Source organism: Lactuca saligna, chromosome 8 (assembly GCF_052625555.1).
Source record: "Lactuca saligna cultivar CGN05327 chromosome 8, ASM5262555v1, whole genome shotgun sequence".
Taxonomy (NCBI): Eukaryota; Viridiplantae; Streptophyta; class Magnoliopsida; order Asterales; family Asteraceae; genus Lactuca; species Lactuca saligna.
In genome coordinates this window covers 52,624,317-52,647,284 of record NC_136424.1, presented here as the reverse complement: position 1 = coordinate 52,647,284, position 22,968 = coordinate 52,624,317, and the positions used below count along the sequence as shown (strand labels likewise).

Here is a 22,968-nt window from a genome sequence, read left to right as displayed (position 1 = left end):
AGGATACAAAGTTAATTGAGGCATTGTTGGAATTACATGTCTCCGAAAAGTATGGTGGTGCTGACAACGGATTCAAACCCGGTTATTTGAAGGCAGTGCAACAATTACTAGATGTAAGTCTTCCTAACTCAGGTTTGAAAGCAGAGCGTCATAGTAAATTGAGGATGAAGATATGGAAAAACCATTTCAACATCATGCACGACATGGTATATGGAACAAACACAAATTGATTCGGTTAGGATACCGATAAATGTTGTGTTACTGCCGATGCTGAAGTTTGGGATGAGTACATAAAGGTACGATAATGATTATGTTTATAGTACTTTTATCATCATTAAAACATATTGTAAGTTAATAGCAACCGATTAATTTTCTGTCATTCTTGTAGCGTCATAAAGGTGCTGCATGTTTTCGCGATAAACCATTTCCTCAATTTGATAACCTATGTAAAATCTTCGGGAATGATAGAGCTACTTGTCATGGAGCTACTGATCTTGGTGAAGTTGTGACTAAAGAGACACAGAGAAACTCACCTGTTGATTTGGAAGGGTTGGAAGAGATTATTGAAGAGATGCAACAAACTGCTCGTGTCAATAGTAAACGCAAAAGGCCTCAAAAGGATGACATGGAAAGCTCTTATAAGAAAGCAGCGAAAGAAATGAAAGAGACTTTCAAGGAGGTTGGTGAAAAACTTAATGAAACAATATACAATAGAGGAAGGCAAGAAAATAAGAAAGCATGTGCCATGATAGATAAAGTTATCGAAGATATACAACGCATGCCAAATATCAATGTCAAACAGTGAATTAATGCGATTGACATTTTTAACAAAGATCAATTTCGTGCATGGGCGTTTTTTAAGATGATAGAAGAAGAAAAGATTTGTTACATGGAAATGATTGGGGATGACTCAATATCATGATTATGTTATTTTAAGTTATGTTTTTTTAATAGTTTTTACGAATATTGAAGTTGAATCTCTGCACATTATGTATTAAACATGATTATGTTTTTTTAGTTGTTAGGAATATTGAATTATACTTTTTGCATATATCCTACATTGGTTATAGTTTTTGAATAGTATGATTTGCATATTTCTTTAAAATCTATTTGTAAGTTATTCTTTTATATTAGAATTATGTTTTTCAATACAAGATGTATAAAAAATAATATTAATTTATTAGAAAATATATTGTGTAGTAACAATTAATATTAAAATTAAAAAAATTAAAGACATGAAAGATGCATATTTTGACTAATTAAGATGTACATCATAATGCATTTTATCAAAAATGTTGTTTGAAAATGAATAAACAAGGTAAAAAAAACTCATTTTCATTTCATTGATTAACACAAACAAATAAGAGAAATGATTCTCAAAATCATTTCTCCAGTGGATTCTCAATTCTACGAAACAGGAGAGTCAATTCTCTTTCTCCAGTTTAATTCTCTTTCTCTGCGTTTCCATTCTCTACAACAATTTCATTTCTCTGTACCAAACGTACTCTTAATATATTATGTTAGAATACATGATTCTTACTTTTAACTTGGTTCATGTTCTTAATGTTTTTTCTTTAATATAATTTATGATTTATATCGAAAAACAAAACATGGAGAATGATAGTGTGTTCTAGCAAAATGTATTATGTCAGAATATATAAAACGTGTAACAACTGCAAGAATTGTCAACGGTCGTTAACCGCTAAAAGTGACAAAATGCCAAGTATGATAGAGTTAATAACTAATATTTATCAATCTAAGATAAAAATACAAGATTTCGTATTAAGATACAACAAAAAAAATTCATCAATGTCGTTCGTAATCTATAAAAAGTGTGAGAAATTTTATTTATTCTAAGGAAATAATAACATATTCCGAAAGTGTACGTCTACCCGACCCTGGATATATAAATTTCGTAAAAATTCGAGTTCATATGAAGAAAATATGAATTTTATAAAATATAAAAATCAATCGCGTATAAAAAGCTTTAATGTTAAAAGGTTACAAAAAGAACGTTGACTTTTAGATTAAAGAAGAAGAAGAAGAATCGTTGAACAACTCGAGATAAGAATATTGAGACAAAGTGCCAAAAACGGAATTCTTACGAGAGAGATGTTTTTTTTTATAAAATCATTTACACATATAAAAATAATGGCTAAAAATAAATTTTAAATTAGTCAATGCAACCTAAAGGAAAGTTGTAGTACCCATCGATAGCTATGCATAGATATAAAAAAAACGCTAAAAACAAAACTCGTATGAAAAAGTTATGCAATTTACAAAAACACAGTTTTTTGGCTTGCGTGTCAGCACGACACGTAGACCTTCTAGAAGCAGGAACTGCGAACTAGGGAGAACATGACATGTGCCAGCTTGAGAATGAGCCACGCTGGTTGAGCGCGTCGTGCTACCTAAAAAGTGCAGCACGCCCCCTATGAATTTAGCCTATAAAAGGAAGCACGAGTCTCTTATTTTCTACACAGTCGATTCACAAATTTGTTTCGATTGATTTGTTTATTTTCCTCCATAGTTCTTTTTGGAAATCTTTATTATTAATATTTTAAACATTTTTCACTTGGAGCCCGAGCAGTCCCGATCCCTTGATCTCTTTTCATCAAGCAGAAATTATCGATAAAAGCGCGCTTCAATGGTGAGTTTTTCAGCTCATTTTTCCAACTTTTTATCAAATATAAGAGGAATACATGAATAGTTATTTCTAATGATCATTATATGGTTATTATCATTACACTATAAAAGTTGATATTTTTATAGAATATATTTTATATAGTTACTATGCTCGAATAATATAATAGATATTATACCTTCCCCACATCTGTCGCTGAATCTTTCCTCACATCAATGGTGTCACTGAATCTTTCCCCACAGCAGCGGTAAGTCTACTTTTACATGGAGGATATAAGAATGTAATTTCTTATATATTTACTGAACATACGAATTTGATGTTAGCAATAGGATACAAATTTTAAATGCTCAATTTTTTGTTATTTTCGAAGGGATTCTTATGATATAAAAACGAATTGGATTTATCTTGCACTTGAATAAAGCGACACATACATGCGCACTTTGGATATTTCTTCATCAATGATTTGATTTTTTTTATTTGTCTATGATATTCTCGATGAATACGTGAATAATTTTTCATCACTTTGATTAGTTATTACAAATTAATTTATGTGGTAATTCTCTATTAACATTCTTCAATTCGTTGTTCAATCATCCCGTCTAAAGGTTACTTTGTGGCTCTGGTACCATAGTTTCAAATCAAAACAAGAAAGCGATTTAAATTTGCTTCTGGTGCGTGGGAACTAGAAATTTTGTTTGTCTTTTAGAATAAAATTCATTGGTCAATTTAGTGAGTTTTTTATTTATAATAATAACAAATTGGCATATTTAACTTACTGTAATAAAAAGGAGAGTGTAAAATTGTAGAATAAATCAAAATCTAATATCTCATTTGACAACACTTTTATTATTTGTTTCTTTTGCGTCGACAATTTTTTTATAGTGGAAAAAGTATGTGATTTCGATTTGACTGCAACCATTGGAAAAGAAAGAAAACATTAATTTCACAATGTGTTCTATATATTATGTAAGAGAAAGAGTAGTAGCAGTAGCAACATCGAACTAGTATGTAATATAATTAGGGTAATTCTGCCATAAAGGAATCTTCAATTCCAATTCGGTTAGAATGAAATCTTGAATTCCAATGCTTAACTTCCAATTCAATCTAAACATTGAATTTTGTATGAGCTATCATGTCTAAAACTTGTTATTATTATTATTATTATTATTTTTGCATTTACTCAATGGTTTGTGCATTTTCTTCAATTTTAACTTACGGGTTTTGGTGCAATTCAAAACTCCTTGTATTTGTACAAAGGATTTTAGTTTTTTATTTTTCATTTGTTAATGTATTTTTCGATTTGGTTACACAGAAGGAGCCCCAAAACCAAAACTTGTGTTGAGAGTGATGGCCATAAAATGTCTAGTAATTATACTATTTGAAGAGCTGTTTATCGGTAGACTTTCATGATCTCCATGTAACACCGTGAATTTCCAAGCAAAATTTTCATTTTAAAATCACATAAATCTCATCAACACATATCACAAAATAACCAAAATGTCAAATTATCAAAAACACATGTTCATAGTTGTTTGAATAAAATCCAGGATCCTCAGAAACATAACTCCATCTCGTGTGTACAATCAAGCCAACGCCTTCCAGTTATCCTGAGAAGTACCTGGAACACATAACACATAACATGGTAAGCATAAAGCTTAGTGAGTCCCCAAAATACTACACACATCTCATTAGCCTCTCATGGCTATATCTCAAATAAGACCCTTCGGTCAATGTGTCTCAGTGGAACCCTCTGGTTCCACAACTCAGATGGACCCTCTGGTCCTATCCCAACAATGCACAGGATAATACACAACATAAATCACAAAACAGAATGCATGATATCACATATCTTAGTATAAGCACATAAGAACATTTACACACATGACTATAACAACATAAGTCACAAACACAATATGCACAATAACACATATCACATTATAAACAAATACGACCCTCCGATCAATAATGTACTGAGACCCTCCGGTCTACAATGTACTGAGACCCTCCGGTCAATAATGTACTAAGACCCTCCGGTCAATAAAGTAAATAAGACCCTCCGGTCAATAGCACAAATAAGACCCTTCGGTCACACATAAATTACCACACAGGTAAGTATAGTGAGAAGACTCACATCGGATGGCAGACATATCCTATAAATGATGTTGTTGTACTCCGACCATCAACACTGAGCCAAAACCATAATTAACCTCATTAGGATCTAAGACCATACCTTCACATATTAGGTCTAAATATGGTCCCCCAACTCAGCCCATAAATAACCTAAGCCCATTGAGCCATTCAAGGCCTAATATCAAATGGGTACACAAAGGTCCACTAATGGCCCAACTATGGCCCGGTTTTCCAAATTGGGCCCAAACCCTCATTGGGGCCTTACCTTAAAGCCCATCTACATATTCTAGTCCACATGATTGTTCTTGGATGGCCCATCAATAGCCCAATCATTAAAGTCCAATAGAAAGGCCTAACTCAAGGCCTAAGCAAAGTTAGGGTTTTCACATGAAATGACGATCAGAGTTAAGTGTTCTCACTTAACCCATTAAGGACTTAACCCATTAAGTCCATTATTCCACTAAGCCATCATACAATGGAATTGGCATGTGTCATACTTCCATCCACTGGTCCAAACGTGGGTCCTAATAGGTCCAAACCAACAAACCCAAAAATTAGGGTTTTCTAAACCCTAATTAGGGTCTCTAGCCCAATAACTTACCAGCCCAGTCCAAGGTTAAGTGTTTAGGTCCACTAGGTTCCACTAGGTTGGGCACCACCCACTGCCACCTCGAGCGGTGGTGATCGGTGGCGGCAGGTGGCGGCAGGCGGCGGCAGCCACCATTTCCAATGATGGTGGTGGTGGGTCCTGCCCAAAAAGCGCATAAACAACCTCACACATAAAATACACACACACATCCACCTCCCACGTTGGCTAGTGGCGGCCAAGGTGTAACGACCAAAAATTTCAACAAAATTTAGCTTTTCAAAAACATCCCAATTCATTAAGTTATTACAAAAAGGTTTTTAATACATTTATTATCAGAGTATTCCCAGGTCCATATCATAAAACATAACCACAATGAGCGATACGATCACGCCTTTGCCTTGCCACGGTCTCCTGAAGAACCTGAAAAACATTAAACCACAACTGTAAGCCCGAAAGCTTAGTGAGATACCCCCAAAATACCAACCATATATACCACACACATAACATGCTATATCATATCGAATCACAGAACAGCCATGCATATCGGGTCTACTGTGTGATTGGTCCGCCGCACCGGCCAACAGTCCACCTGGTCCACCTTCCGCATCTAGCCATATACATCGAGTCTGCAGTGTGGTTGGTCCACCCGCACCGGGCCTTCAACCCACCTGGTCCACTCTCTGAGTCTACAGTATGATTGGTTCGTCCGCATCGGGCCTTCAGTCGGCCTGGTCCACTCTCCAACCCTCGACACGCCTGGTCCGCCCTCATGGGGCCTACAGCCTATCCGGACCACTCGCTGGGAGGTTAAGTGTTTAGGTCCACTAGGTTCCACTAGGTTGGGCACCACCCACTGCCACCTCGAGCGGTGGTGATCGGTGGCGGCAGGTGGCGGCAGGCGGCGGCAGCCACCATTTCCAATGATGGTGGTGGTGGGTCCTGCCCAAAAAGCGCATAAACAACCTCACACATAAAATACACACACACATCCACCTCCCACGTTGGCTAGTGGCGGCCAAGGTTTAACGACCAAAAATTTCAACAAAATTTAACTTTTCAAAAACATCCCAATTCATTAAGTTATTACAAAAAGGTTTTTAATACATTTATTATCAGAGTATTCCCAGGTCCATATCATAAAACATAACCACAATGAGCGATACGATCACGCCTTTGCCTTGCCACGGTCTCCTGAAGAACCTGAAAAACATTAAACCACAACTGTAAGCCCGAAAGCTTAGTGAGATACCCCCAAAATACCAACCACATATACCACACACATAACATGCTATATCATATCGAATCACAGAACAGCCATGCATATCGGGTCTACTGTGTGACTGGTCCGCCGCACTGGCCAACAGTCCACCTGGTCCACCTTCCGCATCTAGCCATATACATCGAGTCTGCAGTGTGGTTGGTCCGCCCGCACCAGGCCTTCAACCCACCTGGTCCACTCTCTGAGTCTACAGTATGATTGGTTCGTCCGCATCGGGCCTTCAGTCGGCCTGGTCCACTCTCCAAGCCTCGACACGCCTGGTCCGCCCTCGTGGGGCCTACAGCCTATCCGGACCACTCGCTGGGAGGTTAAGTGTTTAGGTCCACTAGGTTCCACTAGGTTGGGCACCACCCACTGCCACCTCGAGCGGTAGTGATCGGTGGCGGCAGGTGGCGGCAGGCGGCGGCAGCCACCATTTCCAATGATGGTGGTGGTGGGTCCTGCCCAAAAAGCGCATAAACAACCTCACACATAAAATACACACACACATCCACCTCCCACGTTGGCTAGTGGCGGCCAAGGTGTAACGACCAAAAATTTCAACAAAATTTAACTTTTCAAAAACATCCCAATTCATTAAGTTATTACAAAAAGGTTTTTAATACATTTATTATCAGAGTATTCCCAGGTCCATATCATAAAACATAACCACAATGAGCGATACGATCACGCCTTTGCCTTGCCACGGTCTCCTGAAGAACCTGAAAAACATTAAACCACAACTGTAAGCCCGAAAGCTTAGTGAGATACCCCCAAAATACCAACCACATATACCACACACATAACATGCTATATCATATCGAATCACAGAACAACCATGCATATCAGGTCTACTGTGTGATTGGTCCGCCGCACCGGCCAACAGTCCACCTGGTCCACCTTCCGCATCTAGCCATATACATCGAGTCTGCAGTGTGGTTGGTCCGCCCGCACCGGGCCTTCAACCCACCTGGTCCACTCTCTGAGTCTACAGTATGATTGGTTCGTCCGCATCGGGCCTTCAGTCGGCCTGGTCCACTCTCCAAGCCTCGACATGCCTGGTCCGCCCTCGTGGGGCCTACAGCCTATCCGGACCACTCGCTGGGACTTCGAAATAACCGATCCGCCCTGGGTATGTTGGCCTACAGCACAAAGTAGGTCCCGCCTCAACCCAACCTCAGTAAAACAACCATGTGCACATAAACATACAATCATATAACAATTCATATTCAATCAAACCGATCTAGCAGATCACGTAACACAACATACTCTCAGCAGGATACCGACCTAAACGGTCACTAGCATAGCATCATCCTATATACCAGGATACCAACCTTAACCAGGTCTCTAACGAATACCATCCTAACTACCAGGATGCAAACATAGTAAAACAGCAACATAAAAACAATACCCGGATTACAATCCAATAAAGGGTCGACCTTGGTGCCTTAGACCCTGTTGATATAGTGAGGATAACTCACCTCGCAGCTGCTGACTGGAAAGATAGATCACGCTGCTCCAACCTCCGACACGAACTCTACCACTGATAATACCAAAAGGCTGAACACAATAAATACCGATAATTACCAAAATACACCTGGAAGTCAACTGGTCAACTCTTGGTCAAAGTCAAAGTCAACCTCCTGACTGACTCTACTCGTCGAGTCAACCTAATGACTCGTCGAGTCCCCATGCTCAGAACTTCCCCAATCCGCGACTCAACTCGCCGAGTCACCCGGAGACTTGTTGAGTCCCACAACTCTGAGTCCCCTCGCACTCACTCACCGAGTCCTCCCTTGACTCACTGATTCATGGCTTCACCAGAAGAAGTTTGGACCTCATGACCAGACTCGCCGAGTCCAAGAACAGACTCGCCGAGTCCAAGGCCATCTTCAACCTACTCGCCAAGTTGTTATTCCAACTCGCTGAGTTTCAGTCCATCTTCAAGCAACTCGTCGAGTACACCTTTGTGACTCGCCGAGTGCCTCTAGATCTTAACCCATGCAGAAGCTTTCCAGGCCATGCAGATGATCCAAAACATAGATCTACCCTTATACAACCCATCCATCACGTAAAGTGGCAACTTTACGTGAATCCAAAGAGATTTAGGCATTTTACACTCTAGGGCTAGGGTTTGGGACAAGATGGCTTCACCAATCACTCATTAACAGGGACTTTAATGCACTCTAAACCTCCTCCACTTCAGATCTGAGGTAGCAACCTCAGATCTATCCTTCAAACTCAAGATACCACAATCTAAGCTTCCCACACAACCCCAAAATGATGAATCTAGAAGATCACATCCCAAGAACGAGATATTACCTCAAAATGAAGCCCCCAACAGCAAGGAATCCGAATCTAAGCAAAGCCCCTTGCTCCAAGCCTCCTAACTCTCCAAGATCTTCTTCCAACTTTCTTCTCCAAGGCTCAAATGCACTCAAAACCTTCACAATCGCGTTTCTAGGGTTTCTGGACTTCAAGGGAAGGTAAGGAGGCTGGGGAGAGGGTATAATGTCCTTTATATAGGGCTCATTCCCCGAAATTAGGGTTTTCTTCACACAACGCCTACTCGCCGAGTCCAGCTTTGGACTCGCCGAGTTGGCCACTTAACACGCGACCTGAGTCGCGACCCTACTCAGCGAGTCCACCCATGGACTCGCTTAGTTGCCCTTCAAATTTACACTTTGAACCCCGAACTTGCACTCCTGGACTCGGGATGTTACAATTCTCCCCCACTTAAATTAGGCTTCGTCCTCGAAGCCTATGGCAACACAACTTCAGAACTACTCTTGCAATGCACCTGCTGGCATTAACCAGACCAGATTCTTCAAAACACAGCCGTCGGAACCTAAAACCCAACTTTCCTTCTTGCGGTGTCCTGACCATCGCTTCAAGCCGGCCACTGACCTCATCCTTTGATAACCACATCTAACCACCGAGTACCACTCCCTGATACTTCGTTTGCTCCAAATCACAACAATCATTTGACTCATGAGAGCTAAAAATAATCCCTGAACAACCAGACTCCCGGTCTGAAATCACTTTACCCACTCCATGTTGACAGGATGACGTATCCCTCAATCTCATAGCAACTCTCATGAGTTCCCCTCCGCAATCTCATACCCATACAGAACTAGCTCTAGCATCCTCGGGTTGGGAAAACCCGATACACTAACAATTCCTCCAAACATCCCCCAGGATGAATTACCACTACATACACAATTCCTTAACCGAAATCCAGCTGGGAATCCAAGACTCCATCCCTGCATCCCTTCCGAGCCTCTTGACTTTACACCCTCGGAATTTCCTTCCGTGACCTCGGCAGACATCCAAACCGGATGTGATTCCATATTACCGCCGCACACACTGCGCAATAACCATAATTGAAACACTTCAGTCATAACTTCGCACTACTAATTTCACTTCCGTGACTTACACTCCCTCTCGGAGCTACATTCCTTTCCTTTTTCCTAACCAAGGAGATCCACTTGGCTGCCTTGACACTACCACAAGTGCCACGGTGTTCACCTAATACTACACCATTTCCTTATAGCATAGCCGCTATCCCATGCACCATACATACTCTGGATCCACTCGCGAAAGCTCTCAAGTCCATGCACTACCTCCACTAATCATGATCAATATCCGGGGCCAGACCTTACAACGCTAACATATCGCGACATACTCAATACATTTCCTCGCACTGATCTAACGACACATGCAGAGTCTTCAGCATGACTGGACCGCCTTACCATGCCTTCAGCCAAACTGGACCACTCTCATAACCTTCAGCAGACCTGGACCGCCCTCCCGGGCCTTCAGTCTGGCTGGACCGTTCCCCGAGCCTTCGGCCTGACTGGTACGCTTATCAACCTTCAGTCTATCCGGACCGCTCGACTAGCAATCAATATTCCGAGTTACTCCTTCGGGAAACTCCTCCCATGCATACTGTTCTAGCGCTCTAGGGGTTCCGAACTCTACCTCCATCCCATACACTCAGTCCTGGCCCGATCCTAGGCCTTCCACAATCAATCGCTCTTGGTCTGCATCCCGCCCCGCACGCCTGCCACTTACTCATACCAGCCTACGCCTTTGGCTGACCGAGACACTACTGAATCCCATGCAACTAAACGACCTTTCATACTCATCGATTTTTCCGGAGAATTTCCCAATTCTCCCCCACTTAGAGCACTGACTATCAACCACCGGTCGCCATTGCCGACCTTCCTCAATAAACCTTCTCGACACAAACACTTACACACGAACCGATTCCCACTAACACGAGCAATCTTCACAAATCACACATCAACACTGATCATCCCGGACTTGAAAGAAACTCGATCTTCAGCTAACCACTCCTCAGACTGCAGATGCTACCCGATGTCCAGACTAACACCTGATTCACACGAACAACCCTCATGAATGATAACCAACGAAATTTCTAACAGTAAGCCCATAACCATGCCATAACCCTCAAAATCAAAGAATAGAATACCGAAAACCATGCAACGAGACTAGCAGATAAACAATACTCCACAATAATCATAAAATAATAAGACATCAAGAAGAACATACCCGTAGCTGCATCCAGCGCTGCACTGACCTCCTCCGCTGTAAGTTGAAAAGCACGAACCTGAGCCCTTGCGGGCTCCGCTCCACCCTGACCTCCACCCGTGATCCTCAATGGGGTCGGTGCTGGAGCCTGCACCGCTCCTGCAGCAAGCTGTGGATAATTGACTCTCAAGTGCCCAACCTGATGACAATGATAACAGATCCTCAAATCCCGACTCGGGACTGCCTGCCGACAATCCCTCGCATAGTGCCCCTCCTTTCCGCACTTGTGGCATGCACCACTGGACTGACAAACTCCGGTGTGACCCTTCCCACACTTCCCATAAGTGTGGCTGCTCTGATCTCCCAATCTAGAATCGACGGTCTTAGACCGTTTCGGTGCCGGCTGCGACTGCATCGGAGCCTGCCTCTGCTCTTGCAACTGCAACTCAATCTCCAACTCACGCCGCCTGTCGGCCTCCTGCAACTCTAACAAGGTCTCGCACCTCTGCGTAGATACGAACTGTCTGATATCCCTCTTGAGCATACTCAGATATCGGGACATCTGAGCCTGCTCCGAAGCAAACTCAGGGCAAAACATCGCCCTCTCAGTGAACATCCTGGTGATCTCCGTCACCGACTCCGAATCCTGCTTCAGCTCAAGGAACTCCTGAGCCAACCTCTCCCTCTCAACCCGCGGAACATAACGAGTGCTAAACATCTCTCGGAACTGATCCCATGAAACCGCAGCCCTCTGAGCATCCGAATATGACCTCGTGGTCAGTCTCCACCAATCCTTCGCCCAAAGCCTCAACAGGTTCAGAGCACACCTCACCCTCTGATCAGCAGGGCATGAACATGTGAAGAAACACCCCTCCATGTCTGACAACCATCTCATAGCAACAATCGGGTCCTAAACTCCATCAAAGGTAGGGGGCTTCGTATTATCGAAGTCCCGATACTGGAAACCTCTACCAGCTCCTCCCCCGGCCGCTGCCTGCTACAGCCACTGTAGCCGCCGCGGCAGCCGTCTCTATGAGAGCTGCATAACGCTCATCAAAATACTCTACCATGGCGGTCTTGATCGACCCAAACAGTTCTGGTAGCTCGACCCGGAACAACGCAGCAACCTCATCGTGCAGGATCTCACGTATCCTAGCATCCAACTCGCCTGTACTCAACTGAACAACAACCTCGAGCGGTACAGACCCACCCTAACCTCCCTCTCCCGCTCCCGATCCCGACCCGGATCCGCTCACAGCATGCCTCGTGACCACCATACTGAAAAACACCACAATATCTCAGATACTTCCCACTAACCCGGGAACCAACTCTCAACCCAACCCTAGAGGTCATGGTTTCCCTGATACACGTATGAGTCATGTGCTTTCAGTAGTACGGACCCATACTACCTTCCACACCTACCAATATTTGTATTAAGTACTACCACAACACCGTAGTGACAAATATACATAGCAAGCGCTCAATCCTCACTCCTAGAGGAACACTGAAAATCTCACACAGAAGGAAACCCTACACTAGCAGGCATCATAAAACAGGCAACATTATCATGAAATCTTGAAGATCCCTAGCCTAGTACTAGCATGTTGTTCTATCAGAGCTCAAAAACAAATATCATGTATGGTATTTTGGGGTTACTTACTGGCTCCGGCTGAACGTACCTCCGTGTCCTCCTTTTACTTAATTTTGAAAACCATTTTAAATTCTATTTTAAAAACTCTCCCAGATTTGAGACTGGATTCACACGAATGTTCCTCCAATTCACTCAAACCAAGGCTCTGATACCAACTTGTAACGACCAAAAATTTCAACAAAATTTAAACTTTTCAAAAACATCCCAATTCATTAAGTTATTACAAAAAGGTTTTTAATACATTTATTATCAGAGTATTCCCAGGTCCATATCATAAAACATAACCACGAGGAGCGATACGATCACGCCTTTGCCTTGCCACGGTCTCCTGAAGAACCTGAAAAACATTAAACCACAACTGTAAGCCCGAAAGCTTAGTGAGATACCCCCAAAATACCAACCACATATACCACCCACATAACATGCTATATCATATCGAATCACAGAACAGCCATGCATATCGGGTCTACTGTGTGACTGGTCCGCCGTACCGGCCAACAGTCCACCTGGTCCACCCTCCGCGTCTAGCCATATACATCGAGTCTGCAGTGTGGTTGGTCCGCCCGTACCGGGCCTTCAACCCACCTGGTCCACTCTCTAAGTCTACAGTATGACTGGTTCGTCCGCATCAGGCCTTCAGTCGGCCTGGTCCACTCTCCAAGCATCGGCAAGTCTGGTCCGCCCTCGTGGGGCCTACAGCCTATCCGAACTGCTCGTTGGGCCTTCGAAATAACCGGTCCGCCCTGGGTATGTTGTCCTACAGCACAAAGCAGATCCCGCCTTAACCCAACCTCAGTCAAAGAACCATGTGCACATAAACATACAATCATATAACAATTCATATTCAATCAAACCGATCTAGCAGATCACGTAACACAACATACTCTAAGCAGGATACCGACCTAACCGGTAACTAGCATAGCATCATCCTATATACCAGGATACCGACCTTAACCAGATCTCTAACGAATACCATCCTAACTACCAGGATGCGAACATAGTAAAACAGCAGCATAACAACAATACCCGGATTACAATCCGATAAAGGGCCGGCCTTGGTGCCTTAGACCCTGTTGATATAGTGAGGATAGCTCACCTCGCAGCTGCTGACTGGAAAGATAGATCACGCTACTCCAACCTCCGACACGAACTCTACCACTGATAATACGAAAAGGCTGAACACAATAAATACCGATAATTACCAAAATACACCTGGAAGTCAACTGGTCAACTCTTGGTCAAAGTCAAAGTCAACCTCCTGACTGACTCTACTCGTCGAGTCAACCTAATGACTCGTCGAGTCCCCATGCTCAGAACTTCCCCAATCCGCGACTCAACTCGCCGAGTCACCCGGAGACTTGTTGAGTCCCACAACTCTGAGTCCCCTCGCACTCACTCACTGAGTCCTCCCTTGACTCACTGATTCATGGCTTCACCAGAAGAAGTTTGGACCTCATGACCAGACTCGCCGAGTCCAAGAATAGACTCGCCGACTCCAAGGCCATCTTCAACCTACTCGCCGAGTTTCAGTCCATCTTCAAGCAACTCGCCGAGTACACCTTTGTGACTCGCCGAGTGCCTCTAGATCTTAACCCATGCAGAAGCTTTCCAGGCCATGCAGATGATCCAAAACATAGATCTACCCTTATACAACCCATCCATCACGTAAAGTGGCAACTTTACATGAATCCAAAGAGATCTAGGCATTTTACACTCTAGGGCTAGGGTTTGGGACATGATGGCTTCACCAATCACTCATTAACAGGGACTTTAATGCACTCTAAACCTCCTCCACTTCAGATCTGAGGTAGCAACCTCAGATCTATCCTTCAAACTCAAGATACCACAATCTAAGCTTCCCACACAACGCCAAAATGATGAATCTAGAAGATCACAGCCCAAGAACGAGATATTACCTCAAAATGAAACCCCCAACAGCAAGGAATCTGAAGCCTCCTAACTCTCCAAGATCTTCTTCCAACTTTCTTCTCCAAGGCTCAAATGCACTCAAAACCTTCACAAACGCGTTTCGTAAGGAGACTGGGGAGAGGGTATACTGTCCTTTATATAGGGCTCATTCCCCGAAATTAGGGTTTTCTTCGCACAGCTCCTAATCGTTGAGTCCAGCTTTGGACTCGCCGAGTTGGCCACTTAACACGCGACCTGAGTCGCGACCCTACTCGGCGAGTCCACCCATGGACTCGACGAGTTGCCCTTCAAATTTACACTTTGAACCCCGAACTTGCACTCCTGGACTCAGGATGTTACACAAGGGTGGCAGGAAAACGACAATGGGTGGCAGCTGTGACATCCCTAATTTCACGGCCAGAAAAGACCGATTTGTTTATGCTTTTTTTCATAAATCAGAGTAATCATTTAAAGAAAACGGTTGCGGAATTTGTTTTCAAAACAAGATATGATACTAACTTATCAAAGCATTTCTCAAAGAGAATGTATTTTATTTAATAATAAAACCTTGGGATGTCATGTACCGATACAGACCAAAAACATAAAGAATATAAAATAGACCTTACAATAGTTATTTATACAATAGGCGCTAACTCCATAGTCACCAAGGTTTATACAATAGGCGCTAACTCCATAGTTACCAAGGTTTATATAATAGGCAATGCGTCTCATAGTTTCCGTATTTCATTTACCCATGTTCTACCCACCATATTTTGTAGATATAAAATACATACATAGTTTGAATCATTCAACACCCATATAAAAACATCAATTCCAAGCCCATCTCAAATAGACAAATAATACATAACACATAGCACGTATTTCATAGCTAATACTTTATATTTATGTGTTAGAAGAAAGTAACCACACACTTAGATGATTAGACAATGCTCAGGCAGCACTACGGCTTGTAAAAGAAGTATTCTTCGGTAGATCTGGAAGATCTTCGCAAAAACTGGGCTTCTCGCCGGCAAAGCTTCGGCTCGGAAATTTCACTTCTCGGGATCTTCGGGCTTCGGGACTTGCTTCGGGTCTTGGGATGTTATCGTGGCTTGGGGGGGTTAAAATAGGGCTTAGCTGGTGTATCGGGAGTGGGAGAGAAGGGATGGAGCAACCATAATCGGCTGGCCCTTCAAATCTATTTATAGGGCAAAATTTTCCCTTGCCACATCATGACACCTTTTTCCACGTCGCGAGATTGGTCGTCACTGCATGCGTCATCGTCCACTTGCTCTGTCAGGCTCTAGAATGCGTCAGAATTCATGCCACGTCGTGGTCTCTGACACAGCTTTGGGGTTCGTGCCCCGAACTTCAGAAATTCATAACTTTCGCATACACACTCTGTTTTTGACGTTCTTTATATCGACGCGTAGGTGAGATTATGATCTAAAACTATCGTTTAGACTCCATTAGCTAATTTTGACTTTATTTTTAATATATTATAAATATATTACTTATATATTATTTTTAGTAGGCCGGGACAGAAAAACTCCGTTATAAATTCATAACTTCTTCACCCGACGTCCGTTTTCACCTATCTTTTTATCGTTTCACTACTACTAATGAGATCTTCGATTCTTGTTTAGATTGTTTCGGCTAAAAACCGGTCGATCTCAAATCGAGTATTTGGGCTGCATACTACTAAGTCAAAACTTCAGAAAATCATAACTTCCTCATACGAAGTCAGATTTGGGCGTTCTTTTTATGCACACTCTTGGTTTAACGGACTCTTCATATTTCATTTAGATTACTAAGGCTAGATATCATTCTATCTTAAATTCGTATTTTACGTCATTCGGCGTCGTGCCTGTTCTATTGCGAAACTTCGACAAGTCATAACTTCTTCGTTATAACTCGGATTTCGGCATTCTTTATGTGTACGGAATCCTTGTAACATATACTACAACTTAGTTAAGATTATTCCTTCAAAATAATCTTCCATAAAAAAGTCATTTTTGATGCTTATCGTCTCTAAATTGACTAGTCCGGATCAACGGGCGTTACAATTATCTCCCCCTTAGGATGATTACGTCCCGGAATCGTCAACGAAATAGGACTTGTATAATGATTCCATACACTATCTCTTCATCCTAGGTAATAACACTAACTTCTATGTTTCTTCGAAAGGGTATCTAACTCTAGGGCTTCTTGACTACAGACGATGCTCAATCTTGCATCTGCTTTTCGTAATATGTTGTACTTTCAATCATAACTTTCAAGTTACAAAATAAGTCCTCATTTTGGACTCCTTCTTCTTCTTAGGATAAATACTTTCCTTTATCTATTGTAACAGATGATGGGTCATGTTCTAATGATCTCTCATCGTATGATGCAACGCTTAGACTCAAGTCTCTTAGAGTTAAATTCTAGAATGGATTATTCCTTCCTTCATATTCTAATGTGATATAATCACATTTTAGCATGTAGCATTTCTAGCTACTAACTTCTTTAACAACGAGCGTGATGCTATCGATCGCATTGATTTCAATCTTCTGACTTAAGTTAGATGCTACATCAAACTCGGTTCTCAGAACCACGTAACAAACTCATTGCAGTCGGACTCAATTTTTCATGACCGCTAGGGTCAGAATAACAACCCCCTTACTAGTCATTACCGAAACAATGGTAATGACATACATGAATAAAACGGAATCAATTACTAGTTTCCTGGTAACCTTGCGACTTCCCATGATTCAAGCATGAGTCCTGTGCTTCCTGTAGTATAGATCTCTACTACCATTCACACCTACTCATACTCGTCCCAAGTATTGTCTCGTAGTCAACCAAGTCACCATACATAAATCATATAATCATTCAACACATCAGATAACAAAACCAGGGTTTATATTATTTCTTGAAAATATTACACAAAAGTTCAAGTTCACCATATACTATGCCTCTAACAGGCTATGCTTCCTGATACATACTTTATATATTAATATGAAGTCTTCATCTTTTAATCCTCCCATCGTTTTCTACTTCGTCGAGGAGCATGTCGAATGCTCTCGGCTGTGGCGGTGTGTCTTTCTTTGGGCAGTCTTTAGAAATATTCCCTTCTTCATTACATCTGTAACACACCTTCTTGATAAGTGCATACTTGTTGGCGTAATGCCTTATCTTCCCACATTTGTAGCAAGTCATCTCCTCGCTACATTTCCCGAAGTGTTTCTTTTTACACTTCTCACACCATTTAGCTTCATCTCTTCCCCCACACTTCGAGCTTGTTGATTGTTGAAGATCCTTCATTTTTTCTTTTCGCTGCAACTTCAGCTCTCTCCAGGCCCTTTTCTTTTATTTGGGTCTCAACATTCTTGGCTGCCCAGATGGCGGCTTTCAGAGTGGTTGGTTGCTTGACTATCAGACCAAAGTCCGCTAGTAATCCATTGGCAAACTTGTTGACCTTAGAAAGTTCAGTTGGAATTAGGTATGGAATAAGCTTCATCTTCTCCGTAAAGCTTGTAGCGTATTCAGTGATGCTCAATTTTCTCTTCTTCAGATTCTGGAATTCATTGTTGATTTCCAAAAGATCCTACTCAGAGCAGTATTGCATTTCCAGTTGCACCACGAACTCCTCCCAAGATATCTTGCTAGCTTCCCCCTTGGGCTTCGAACCAGCCAGTAACTTCCACCAGCTCAGTACTCCAGATTTTAACAGAGGAATTGCAAGAGCGGTCTTTTGTCTGTTACTACACTCGCGACTTTCAAACATTGTCTCCATCTCGGAGATCCAGTCTATGACTTGCACCGGTGTCGGGCTCCCAGAAAGACATGGTGGTTTGGATGCCATGAAATCTTTATACTAGCACCCACGCATATCATTTCCTCTATCCTTGTTATTCTGCCTAACAATCGGTGGGTCGTCTTGACCAATGATCCCACTAAAGTTTCCTCCTTCAGACTGCCCTCCATTTACTTCGGGCTCTTCGACATGAATTGACAGTTCTTTGCGATTCTGCCTAAGCAGATGTCTAGTTTCCTCCATCTGACGATCCAACATGTCTGAATCATCAATTGCACTCCGCCCATTGTTATTGGCTCAGGTGCTGTTGCTGCAATAACTACTTGCTCTATTACAGGTATTTGATTCCTGTTTTCGTCCACGTTTCCAACCTCACTCCTTGTTCTCACAATTTTTCATCTATACACCGAATAAGGTGAAATTCGATCCTCATTCACGATAGATATTTGAATCATCCTTATCACTCTGAAACGTTTACATGCTAGTTTTAATACCGTAGACATACGCTTAGAATCCTAAACACATAAGGTTTCCAAATACGGTCGGTAGCAGACCATAGATCCGAACAAATAATATCATATATGGAAAACATATAACATTTAGCACACAAAAGCATTTTAGGCAAGTCCATAGTCACCAAGGTTTATACAATAGACGCTAACTCCATAGTCACCAAGGTTGATACAATAGGCGCTAACTCCATAGTCACCAAGGTTTATACAATAGGCACTGCGTCTCATAGTTGCCACTATTTCATCTACCCATGTTCTACCCAACATATTTTGTATATACAAAATACATATATAGTTTGAATCATTTAACACACGTATAAAAACATCAATTCCAAGCCCATCTCAAATAGACAAATAATACATAACACATAGCACGTATTTCATAGCTAATACTTTATATTTATGTGTTGGAAGAAAAGAACCACACACTCACTTGATTAGACAATGCTCGGACAACACTACAGCTTGTAAAAGTAGTATTCTTCGGTAGATCTGGAAGATCTTTGCAAAAACCGGGCTTCTCGCAGGCATAGCTTCGGCTCGAGAATTTCACTTCTCGGGATCTTCGGGCTTCGGGACTTGCTTCGGGTCTCGGGATGTTATCGGGGCTTCAGGGGGTTAAAATAGGGCTTAGAGGGTGTATCAGGAGTGGGAGAGAAGGGATGGAGCAACCATAATCAGCTGGCCCTTCAAATCTATTTATAGGGAAAAATTTGCCCTTGCCACGTCGTGGCACCTTTTTCCACATCGTGGGCTTGGTCGTCACCGCATGCGTCATCGTCCACTTGCTCTGTCAGGCTCCAGAATGCGTCAAAAGTCATGCCACATCGTGGCCACTGTTGCCACATCGTGGTCTCTGACATAACTTTGGGATTCGCGCCCCGAACTTCAGAAATTCATAACTTTCTCATACGAACTTCGTTTTAGACGTTCTTTATATCGACGCGTAGGTGAGATTATGATCTAAAACTCTCGTTTAGACTCCGTTGGTTAATTCTGACTTTATTTTTAATATATTATAAATATATTACTTATATATTATTTTTAGTAGTCCGGGACAGGGAAACTCCGTTATAAATTCATAACTTCCATCCGACGTCCGTTTTTGCCTACCTTTTTATCGTTTCACTACTATTAATGAGATCTTCGATTCTCATTTAGATTGTTTTGGTTAAAAACCGCTCGATCTCAAATCTAGTATTCGGGTTGCATACTGCTAAGTCGAAACTTCAGAAAATCATAACTTCCTCATACGAAGTCAGATTTTGGCGTTCTTTTTATGCACGCTCTCGGTTTAACGGACTCTTCAAATTTAGTTTAGATTACTATGGATAGATATCGTTCTATCTTAAATTCGTATTTTACGTGATTCGGCGTCATGCCAGTTCTATCGCGAAACTTCGACAGGTCATAACTTCTTCGTTAGAACTCGGATTTCGGCATTCTTTATATGTACGGAATCCTTGTAACATATACTACAACTTAGTTAAGATTATTCCTTCAAAATAATCCATCATCAAAAAGTCATTTTTGGTGTTTATCGTCTCTAAATTGACTAGCCCGGATCTACGGGCGTTACAGCAGCCACCACCTCACGATGGTAGGAGTGGGTTCTCATCCATAAATACACACAATCCCCACCACAAATACCGAAAAAAACGCTACATTAAAAAATATGCACGTTCAGCCACCACTTGGCGGAAGGCGTCGCTGAAAAACGCAAACTGTGGCATTGCCACCTCTTAGGTGGCAGTGACGAATCCGTCGCCACACGCACAAAAGAACGAGAAAGGGAGCAAGGATGGGTTACATGTGGACTTACCGTGCGTTTCCAGTGGCCCAAGGCTTCTACAACGACGACACATATCCATCTTCGTCTTCAGCGAAACTCTCGGTGGATCACGATGTTGCTGGCAGCGGGTTGTGAGGGTGGTGCTTCAATGGCACGACAGCGAGTAGCGACCTCATCTGATCGGAGATGCGGGAATAAGAGAGATGGCGGCTGAGGAGTTCGAAGTAGCGGCTGCAATGCTTAGGGTTAGGGTTGATCAATGACGCTCCTTCAACCTGGAATGGAAGGCATGGGGGTAAATCCCGCTCTATACAACTTGATAACGAAAATGGCAGAACCGGCCCCTCCTATTCACAATCTCTTCAATTTAACTCCGAATTTTACCTTTTTAGCCTCCACTTCCGTAATTCTTTTCATAATAAGCCCAAAATTACCAAGCAACACCTTTTCTACAAAAGTTTTTCAATTACAGCCCCTGTCTTCATAAATATTCACAAAACCAATCCGAAACTTACGCTTTTAACCCCCAACTTCTAAAATTATGACGGTTAACTCCTCGAAACCAACACATTGCTAAATTATTAATGATTTTAGGGTTTCTACTCAGATTAACCCTTATGTATTTATTTATTTAATATACGGGATGTTACACTCCATCAATCCTAAAAACTTGAATTTTGATTAGAATGTAGAATTAAAAATAATGTTCACAAATGGAATGTCAAATTGAAACGATATTTGAAGAATGGACCACAAAATTAAAAGGGTTATTCATTTTTATTACAATATATACAATTATATTAAGATGTACCAGTATATAAAAATATTGTTATTATTCAATTTTAGTTTTATGAATTTTATTATTCTTCATTAATATTCTAATAGAATAACATTCTCACAAAACAATATCATAGAACATCATTTTAACAAAATAACATTCTAACCAAATTAAAATTAAATTAATTAAAAAATCATAATTCAAAATTCAGATGATCAAAAGTCCATTAAAATCCGAAAATTATCTTTCTAAATTTGTATTTCCTAATTTGAAAATAATGGAAATGTACATTTTTACCCTTCTTTAAATTAAATGGTTTTATTCTATGTTTTTTTTGTAATTTAATTATATGGATAAATGCCTTTTTAAAATAACTAAAATAATTGGCTTACAATCATTCTTACATCCACATAATAATTAGTTAGAACACAATAACGTAAGCATATATATATATATATATATATATATATATATATATATATATATATATATATATATAGAGAGAGAGAGAGAGAGAGAGAGAGGTAGGTTCAGGTATTCTAACTAAGTATTGTGTGGATGTAAGAATCATCGTGGACCAATCATTTCAAATTTAGTTAATTTTAAATTTATTTAATAGATAAGAGTAGAATAGTAATCTTTTATATTTATTAAATAATATCCTTAATTATCATCCCATTTTTTATGGAAACAGTTAAATTTAAATGAAAAAATCAACCTTCAATCATTATATATATATATATATATATATATATATATATATATATATATATATATATATATATATATATATATATATATATATATATATATGAACTTTTAATCATTAGAATCCATAAACAAAACTCAATCAGAGGCATCGTTCATGCCTCCTGTCGATTCCTCCATTGTCGGTCTTCCATCGGTCGCTCCTCCACCTTCTTCTTCAACATCCCAACCCCATCATCTTCTATATCCTTATTATTTTTCTCCTTCCATTAACATATCATGGAAATCTGGGGGTCAACAAATCGACCCTATTGGAGTTGCGATATTCTTCTGGTACGAGAAACACAGACACACGCAAGGTCGAAAACGACTAAGGACTCCTTACCCGCCTATTGGAGGCATGAGTGTCGATAAATTTATATGAATATGAGTAGGCGGTGGGGCATTAATATATGTTGGGACTGGGATTGTGCAAGGAAGTAATTCGTCATAGGCGTGGGATGAACTCGAACTTAAGACATCTTATGTTTCACTTTTCCTTTTCCTCTTTTTTTCTACATATGTCTAATTTTCTTTTTTCTCATTCCTAGCATTACAATTGCTACCAAATTTTGTCCCATAACAATGGAAGAGAATTGAAGATGA

The 22,968-nt window shown here is 41.2% G+C and overlaps 1 protein-coding gene across 1 annotated transcript in view; it reads left to right on the top strand.

Moving 5' to 3' along the window:
- Positions 1-2,497: 2,497 nt before the first annotated feature.
- LOC145011650 (uncharacterized) overlaps positions 2,498-22,968 on the top strand; it is a 30,468-nt gene continuing 9,997 nt past the window's right edge. The window contains exon 1 of the mRNA XM_078970387.1: positions 2,498-2,650. The gene's annotated coding sequence lies outside the window, so the exon portion shown is untranslated. The remainder of the gene's footprint in view (positions 2,651-22,968) is intronic.